This window comes from Mytilus trossulus, chromosome 4 (assembly GCF_036588685.1).
Source record: "Mytilus trossulus isolate FHL-02 chromosome 4, PNRI_Mtr1.1.1.hap1, whole genome shotgun sequence".
NCBI lineage: Eukaryota > Metazoa > Mollusca > Bivalvia > Mytilida > Mytilidae > Mytilus > Mytilus trossulus.
This window is the reverse complement of record NC_086376.1, coordinates 50,600,629-50,608,685: the sequence shown is the minus strand read 5'-3', so window position 1 is coordinate 50,608,685 and position 8,057 is coordinate 50,600,629.

Here is an 8,057-nt window from a genome sequence, read left to right as displayed (position 1 = left end):
AACACTCCTTTACATTCCAATTCGTCAAATTTGTTTTGGAGTTTTACCAAATTATTTTTTGAATACTGTGGCATTCTACCGTTCCTTTTGGGAGACTGGACAGGACCCATATTAACAGACCTATTTCCCCATTATAACCTTCAAAGTTAGGACTAAAAACTTCACTGAACTTTCGCAGAAGTTCATTAAACTGGGTTTGGAGATCTGGACTAAGTAAATTATCTGGGTCTACAGAGACTTGTTTGAAAAATTGGGAAGTATGTGTTGAGTCTATGTAGTTTGTTGTTTTTATGTCACGGATATTGTCTGGAGCCTCTGGTACGTTGTCTATGGTAGTCGTAAGTCGTACTTGACAGAAACGTTCATTTCGGTGTATGAACTGCGGTATCGACGCGTTATTCACGATGCGTATTTTGCCTGCGACGGACTGAGCAATTTGGGGACTGGGCCAATCTTTCGTGCGAGAAGCGCCAGTGTGAGGCTCGATCGCGACAATGCAATCCGATTTTATTTCAGATAGGATGTCGTAATCGCCGTAACATCCTGGCCAAACTACTGAACTTGCTGATGCAGCCCGGATAAGAAAGGCATGTGTTCTACGTACGCGAATATTACTAGAGTTAAGTTCCTCGTTTGGGCTACCATACATAACAGTTACCTTGTCGCGTATTACGATTTTATGTTTGCTAGGGAAAATCGCGATGTCGTTCGATGACATGAAAGGAATACCGGCGAGTATATCAACGTCCAAGTCGTTCACTACTTTGGCCTCTTACTGTAACTCGATTCCGTCTCTCGAAAGTGTGAAATGACATTCTCCACTCTATTTAACGGGGTAACATCGTCAGCTTGTAAAGCGAAATGGTTGCTTTTCTTGATTGTTACGCCGATGTAATCCGCGGAAGAAACTTTTGTCATACTCACCTCAGCACTCATATCTAGTGTTAGCTCAAGCGGGAAATGTTTATAAAATGCCTTAAAGTAAGCAGACTGTTTAGTGCTCACCCGTCTTAAAGCAGATACAACTCTAAGCTTACTAGGACCTACATTATCATTTAAAAATGAGACTTGTACATTATCAACATTGTCCTCAGACTCACTATCACCTTCTTCTGTACAATAAGATTGCCTTACTCTGGACATATATTGTTTGTATTCATCAGGTAAATATTTACAAGTACTTAAAAAATGTTGAGACGGACGAACTGTTTGCTTACATAAAATACAACACTTTATTTGACGACCAGTTCTTATACTAGTACTACCAGTCTTTTTTGTACTTCTGTCAAAATGTTTGTCTTTTATTGACGCCCGTAAAACCTTGGCATCAGTTGCTGAATGAATTTCGTCAAGTAAACTATCAAGTGCCTGTGAAATTTCAGGTTTCAAAGAAGCTTATGTTTTTGACCATAACTCAGTTCCATATCGCTGCTTCACTAGGTTGGGCAAGTCACGATTAATAAGTCTTAACCAAATTAGTACAATCAGGTTTTCCAAAGAAGGCGATAGTTCTTCGTCGGCATCAGGTACTTCTCCGTGGTGATGAATATTGCCACCGGCACGAAGAATATTGTCTTCAATAAAACTAGCCAATCGCTGAAATAAGTACTCAGGACGCTCATCTGGTTCCAAAAAGATGCTATAAAAATCAAGAAAATGTCCACCAGCAGACTAAAACCCGTAGTGTAGACGAATTGACTGCAGAATTAATGGATGTCGAATTTTTAATTAAAGTGTTTTTTTGAAATAATCGGACAGTAATTTGCAATTTTCCCAAGCAAAAGGTCAATCGTCAGCAATGCCACGTAGAGGATTGGCGTTGGTTTTCTTCAGCCATGTAAATCCATCTACAAGAAACGCTGCGAAGTTTTGATCAAGGGACAAGGTATATTGTAAGTTTTGTCTCCATGCTTCAAATGATGTTATTGTTTCAACTTTTGAGAGTGACCATTGTTTTGGAGCACGTGTGCCTGCCATTTTGTAAAGATTAGTTAAGTCCAACAATAGAAAATGTTGTCGTGTTAGTCAGAATAAATGACAAATTTTCCTGCTAACCTTCTACTTCTAGAGTGGAATAATGTTCAAATTGTTGATTTATTTGAGATGTGGGTTTCTTAAACCGCTGCCGCCACGCAAGTAAGCAGAGAAAACATAACACATGTGATCGTTAGAAAGGCACATTTAATAATTATCGTGAGGCGGTAAACATTAAAGGGAAATAACCCATCAATCATACATGTTTAATCATGACACATGGAGTAAGGGAGATAATACAGATTAATACATGTGACAATCAATACAATACATTGGCGATGCTCTAAATGTGTATAAGATGGTGTAGTATATGATTTCTAATATAACAGTTGATTATGGCAGTGAAACAAAATTTACATCGAGGGATAGGGTGTGCCATTTTTGCTATATTCATATATATCATTCCCTGAAATTCAGTACCTATAGTTATATAAATATTTCAAAAAGAATAACCAACACTTAATGTACAAATCAGGAGACAATTGTCCGGAGTTCATTTGGTCCGGAAAATTTATTTGAACTTTCAAATGAATTTGTTTAATTAAAATATATATAAACCATTGATATTGTGATTCCGAATATCATACTTATATATGATAAGATCATAGATACCCCAAATATATATAAAATTCAAGAGTTAATCTAAAAATGAGGGTACTTTCTCTAAAAATGAGGGTGCTTTTTATATGGCCTTCCAAATACCGTTTCGATCCCTAACATCACTGAAGAGACATTTATTGTCGAAATCCGGATATGGTGTACTAAAGAAATATTGTCACCGAATGTTTGTGGCACAACATCCTGTCCACAAGTTAACAATTTTTTTTTTTTTCTGTGACGTATTAAATTTATAATAAGATCCATTTTGTTACAACCTGTGATCAATTTTATTTGGCAATCGCCAATGGCAGTCAGCAGGGTTAAAGAACATCAGTTGTTCGACCTGTTAGTCAAATGCGTTTTGTTTAAATTTACTTTTTCACTCTTTTGGTCTTTTGGAAAATGTTGTTTGTGCTGTTTTTAGACCCTTCTACAACGAAATTTGTTTGACATGCACACGTATAAAAATTGCGGTTTTTATCCAACGCAGTCATAGGTTTGAACGTAGTTTTCAATTTAGACTCGTTTATATATATATATATATATATATACAGTTTTTGTAGTGCTATGAGTTACAATTTATAACAAAAATCAGCAAAGACCTATCGAAACAACATCTGATACACAAATTTGATAATTCTTTTAGATATTTGGATGATATTTTGGCTCTCAATAATGACGACTTCAGTATGTTTATTAAAGAAATTTATCCTGTTGAACTTACTTTAAATAAAGCTAATACTAACAATGACCACTGCCCTTTCCTCGATCTTGATTTCTATATCACTAACGGAAAGCTGAATACTAAAATTTATGATAAAAGAGATGATTTTTCAATTCCAATCGACAATCATCCATTTTTAGATGGTGACGTTCCGTTGTCACCATTTTACGGTGTTTATATATCTCAACTTGTACAATTCGCTTGTGTATGTAACAATCTATTTGATTTTAACGAGAGACATTTATGTATAACTGAAAAATTATTACAACAGGGTTTTCGATATCACAAACTAGTCAAAACATTTACTAAATTTTATCATCGGTATAAGGACATCATTCGTAAATATAGCTCAACATGCAGACTTCTTTTACGTTCAGGTATTTCACATCCAATTTTTTATGGAAATATTCTTTATGAAGCACAAAGGTGTCAGTATTCACCTCAGAAACTAACAAAACCTTTGAACAGACTTATTAAGAAGGAATTTAGTTACGAAACTGTTGTCAGGTCATTAAAGATTTCATATTTTGGCGTTAATTTTGATTCACTTATAGGGTCTTTGCGTCGAAACTAAACACATTTATTAAAAAAACTGTTGTTGGCATGACACGGGTTATGTTCTTCTCATATATGTTATGATGGTATGATACTTAACCCCTAACGGGAAGGATTGTGCCTGATGTTCATATGATGAAATCATAATCTTTCAGTCAGTTTAATTGAAGTCTGGAGCTGACATGTCAGTTAACTGCTAGTAGTCTGTTGTTAATTATGTATTATTGTCATTTGCTAATTTTCTTTGGTTTCATCTTCTGACATCAGACTCGGACTTCTCTTGAACTGAATTTTAATGTGCGTATTGTTATGCGTTTACTTTTCTACACTGGCTAGAGGTATAAGGGGGGGGGGGGGAGATATCATAAACATGTTTAACCCCGCCGCATTTTTGCGCCTGTCCCAAGTCAGGAGCCTCTGGCCTTTGTTAGTCTTGTATTATTTTAATTTTGGTTTCTTGTGTATAATTTGGAAATTAGTATGGCGTTCATTATCACTGAATTAGTATATATTTGTTTAGGGGCCAGCCGAAGGACGCCTCCGGGTGCGGGAATTTCTCGGTACATTGAAGACCTGTTGGTGACCTTCTGCTGTTGTTTTTTTCTACGGTCGGGTTGTTGTCTCTTTGACATATTCCTCATTTCCATTATCAATTTTAGTTATCAAACACAAATGCATTTTGATGTATTATGTTAAAAAAAAAAGGATGATTTACTATGTTAAAAAAGGAGGGTAATTTTTATATCAAATCTTGCAAAATGATTACCCCCTTTATTAGGCACATCCCCGTACACCATATTATATTATAGGAAGTGACATCCGGGGCTTTACACACACAGTTATTTTTATAATGACCTAATCTCTGTCTATTTTTGAAATTAATTCTAACATACTTTTGATTTCTTTACCCTGTATGCCAACATTCCACATGTGAAATTATAAATTGTTTTGTTTAAACATTGAACGACAAAACTTCTTCCTATGTGACGTATAAATATTCTGACGTCCGACACGTCAAGCAATGAATGTGTTTTTAATTTGATAGATGTTTTTGTGGTTTTTTTTTAAATTGTTCCTTTTAAAATTGTAACACAGTGATGACTACTGTACCCATATTATGACTATTGTCTGTTTTGTTCACGCATCGTCGTAAATATAACGGAATTTGATGAGACTGTCATACAAGTTAGATGTTTAGCGCTATGAATCCAGGTTCAATCCACCATTTTCTACATTTAAAAATGCCTGAACCAAGTCAGGAATATGACAGTTCTTCATGCAAAGCTCTGTTACCTTTCACGGATTTGGCTATACTTTTTGGACCTTTTGGATTATAGCTCTTCATCTTTTATATAAGCTTTGGATATCAAATATTTTGGCCACGAGCAACACTGAAGAGCCATGAATTGTTGAAATGCGCATCTGGTGCAGGAAAATTGGTACCGATAATGTTATTGTTGTCCATTCGTTTTTTATGTGTTTTGTCATTTGTTTTTGTCATGTGAGTAGGGACTTTCCGATTGAATTTTCCTCGCAGTATTTTTGTGATTTTACTTTTTACATAGTTTAAATCTGTTTACATATAAGTGGCATATTATAAGTCCTTAATGCACTAAGAAGTACTTATCAGTGTTTAGACGCACCCTTATCAAAAAGTCCATAAAAGATAAAGTTAACCATTGGTGATTTCTCAGTAAAATAAAAAAAAAGTTATTACACAGATGAAATAATAGTATCACTACTATGTGACAATAAAACAACGAGTGTTGTCAAGAAGTTGACCTAGCATCACAAGAATTGAGAATGCGTAGGAGACGATCAAGTTCCTTCGATTGTCTACTTGTTTTCATTTAATGGTTCATTACCAATGTCATAAAAAAACAAAAGCAGTTAACTCAAATATTGAAAAGGTTCAATTCGTGAATCATTGTATTGTTAGGTCACTTGTATAATATTTTCTTTTTTTCTGCTTCAGTTATTTTATATAAATGAATTTTTGGAATGTTCCCTTATGTTTAGCATGTTAGAATTTCTCAAAATATACATAATTTCAATCTAATTAAAGTTTAGTCATTGAATTGCTCCCGATCTGATATTTCGGGAACCAAGGATCAAACAAAACGAGACAGAGATGTCAAATCTTGTGACCATTTATCTCCCAATATCTTTGATATTTTTAGATCCTTCGAAATTTTTCGTTTAAATAAGCAAGAATTACTCATTATACAAAAGGAGAAGCCAGCAAAAATTCGCATCGATTAAAGAATTAATTGTATTGATGGCAACTAAAAGTGTTTAACACCTCGACATATCTATGAACAAAATGAAATTAAAAAAATACCACACTGTAAGGTAAACTCAAAACGGAGGGTTCCAATTCAAAGGGTAAAATCAAAAGTTCAAACGAATTGATAACACCTGTTATATTCCTGAATTAATATTGGCATTTTCTTATATCGAAAATGGTGGATTTAACCTGGTTTCTAAAACCTCTCACATCAGTATCTAGAATTTGTACTTGAAGACAATTCGTGTATTATTTGTTTAGCTGATACGAAATATTTACCAACAAGGTCTTGGAAGTCAGAATTTGCGTATGTTGTATGTCTTTATTGTTAAGTTTCAACTTCGTTTGACAGATTAACGAGAGAAAAATTGTGAAAAAATCAATATCGTCTTTCGATATAACGACCGAGGAGTTGTGTTCCAAAAATTCGAAAATAGTTGAGAAAAGACTTCTCAGGTTCCCAATTCCTTCTGTCAAACAGAAACAACAAAAAAACATTTCCGTCTCAAATTATTGTTTAATATGCAATTAAACTTCCATCATTGCGTGAAATGTACTTGATGTCATTGATGGGTACAGTAGGTAGTGTTAATCAACCACATGTGCAGTTGCCGACATTTAATGAACCACCAACTAATTTTAAGCAGTTTGTTGATATTGTACCAAGACCAACAGAGAATGATACGAATCTTTCATCTTGTGTATTTAAGATCAAATATGTGTGTGTTGATATGCTACGATAACATGCAAAAGAGGGAATTGGAAGAAAGAGTAAAAGGGTTCGAACTGCTTAAAAGCTGGGATAAAAATAAACATTTTCAAGAAAACTAAATGCAGCAAAAACTGGTTTTTAAAACAAAACTCATAATTGGGATTATTTTTTTATGGAAGGAGCAAATAAACAAAAATAAGAAAAAACCAAAGAAAGGATAAAGGAAACCCAAATGCAACAAATGGTCACAATAGTTTTTCAGACATTTGTACTTGTATTGGAATTGATGTACATGATTATTCTGCCAAGAACATTTATCGTATACTTAATTATAGAAAAAGATAATGGTATAATAGTACCCCATGATAAAACTTTTTTTCTTCATTACTTTATTCCTTAAAGTTAAACAATTGTCTTAGCTGTGTGACATAACTTTTGTTATAAACTGCTTTCGATTTATTATGGGCCGGTACTAAGCCGGTCCATCATTAACGTTTCCTCGGAGACGTTATTAGGAAATGGACCATGGACAGTATGTGGGCTGAATGATTCTTACCACCTGATTGGTAGATATTACGAGACGAAAATGATTAAAATTCGTTGATTGGTTAGGACAATCCAAACCTCGTTAAAGTCTTTCAAACCCGTAGAGTATCGGATTTTCCTCTCTATTTTAGAAATTAGAGTTTGCTTGGTTATTAATCATGCATATTCATGATATTGGTACACAGGTAACTTTTTTTTTATAAATAGACGAATCTCCTGGAGTTTTGTAAACACACACAACGTTAAACGATAAGCTACTTCATAACGTGTGACATCAAGTGTGTGGTAAAAATTGTTGATTGATATACAAGTCTATTCTAAATGAATTAATCTACAAAGCTAGAACACTTTCCATTTTCATCAGCTAAGAGACGGCTAGCCTTTTTTTGAAAAGCTACTTCTTTTATGATATGGGTTTTAGATTGTTACATGCGTTTCTGCGGATCTGTGGTATATAAAAATTAAAGATTTTAAAATTAGGCAATTGAAATAAACACATTTTTTATAATTTTTGTATGAGAAGAAGATGCTAAATATTCATAAAAACGAGTGTATTATGCACAAATGCGAGACCCGTAGGGATTTCCCAAACCAGGTTA